The sequence below is a fragment of the Echinops telfairi genome, unplaced genomic scaffold, assembly GCF_000313985.2.
Source record: "Echinops telfairi isolate 266 unplaced genomic scaffold, ASM31398v2 ScPeMD7_7356;HRSCAF=8355, whole genome shotgun sequence".
NCBI lineage: Eukaryota > Metazoa > Chordata > Mammalia > Afrosoricida > Tenrecidae > Echinops > Echinops telfairi.
Window position 1 is genome coordinate 1866119 of NW_022111256.1, and position 1805 is coordinate 1867923.

General features: G+C 39.8%; 1 pseudogene; it reads right to left on the reverse strand.

The window, feature by feature from the left end:
• LOC101657115 overlaps positions 1-1805 on the reverse strand; it is a 10325-nt pseudogene that overhangs the window by 7878 nt on the left and 642 nt on the right.

Genomic DNA, 1805 nt, shown 5'->3' on the forward strand with positions numbered 1-1805 from the left:
GTGTGCTGGACCTGCCAGGTCGGCCTCACGTCTGTCTGTACTCACGGCCCTGACAACGTGGGGAATTTGCCGTGCAGTGTCTCTGTTAGACCCTCATTTTTACTGGAATTTGGGGTCATTTTATTCTCTCCCTCTTTTTCTGTCCAGTTATTCAGAATAAAAATCCAGTTCCTTACATATTTCTGTAGAGTTGATTCAGACTCATAACTACACAGTAAGAATTATCCCATAGAGTTCACAATGCTTTAAATATTTAAAAATATATATTTTATTGTGTTTTGGTGAGAGTTTACATAACAAATTAAGATTCCCCTTAAACAATTTCTATACATATTGCTCAATGACATTGGCTACATGTTTTACATTATATCAACATTTTTAGTGGTTTTCTTAATATAGTATTCACAAATCATACACCTCCAGGGTTAAATCACTTTTAAAATGAATTGTATACACATCATCACAACCGTTTCAGTGCTCGCCCCTCTCCTGGATTCCTTGTTTGCTCCCCAAATCCTCTGAGCCTCTCTATCTCCCATCCTACCCCACATCCCCAATACACCATTGCATCAATTATTATCTCTATGTATGTATCTACTTCTCTTGTGCTTCAAAAACTGGGAAACAGCAGTAACAATGAAAAACAGAAACAAGATAAAATAATAACAATTATAATAATATAAAAACACAAATACAAATAAAGAGCAAGAAAGAAAAGACTACCATCAATATTTAAAACGTCAGGGAAGAGATTTGAACAAGCAAGAAACACTTGAGCCTCCATCAAATTCAGGCTGGGTCAAGAGGGAGGTTTGCTGACCAAGTGTCAAGTTATACCATGTTGGATCCACTATAATCAAGTGGCTAGATGGAATCTGTCAGAGGCTTAATTTAACTCGAGACTCTTCAGATAGACTTTGGGTTTCCACTGTCTCCCATAGCCTTCCACAAATTGGGGGTTCACAATTTGAGTTCTGATACTTTTCCCTGTCTTATTTGGGTTTTGTTATCGTCATCCTTGGATCACACAGGCTGGTGTGTTTCTTCCGTGTGAACTTAGTTGACTCCTCACTTAGATGGCTGCTTGTTTAAACACAAGCCTTTAAGACCCCCAGACACTACTCTGGGCACCATCTGTTTTCTTCACCACATTTTGCTGTAGCACCCTTATCTTCAGTGACCATTTCGTGAAGATGAGTATTGAGCAAGACCATGTTATCAGAACTGATTGTTCTTGGATTGGGGCTTGAGTTAAGTGGAAGCTCAGAATCCATGTACCTGTCCATGGGTTATGCAGGACTCTGGTTTACTTTGGCAGTTGTATTATGACAAAAACAAAACCTCACAAGACTGATACCAACAGCAACAAACCAGCAAACAAACAAACAAAGGGAAAAAAGTCAGTTCTCCATTTCTCCCCCCACTTCCCCCTGCCCTCACGGTATTGCTACTCCCATTGTTGTTCCTGAGGGATTTATCTGTCCTGGATTCTGTGTGTCCAGAGCTCTTATCTGTACCAGTGTACAGATAAGCTCCTGTCTAAGGTAAAACTGGAGTCATGATAGTGGGGGTGGGCGGGAAGCATTAAAGAACTAGAGGAATGTTGTGCATTCCATTGGTGCTATGCTGCTATGCTGCACCCTGTCTCATTCTTTCCTTGTGACCCTTCTGTGAGGGAATGTCTAATTATCTACAGATTGGTTTTCCACTATGACCCCCATCATTTTCTTTTTAAAAAAAATCAGTTTATTAGGGGCTCATACAACTCTTATCACAATCCATACATACATCAATTGTGTAAAGCA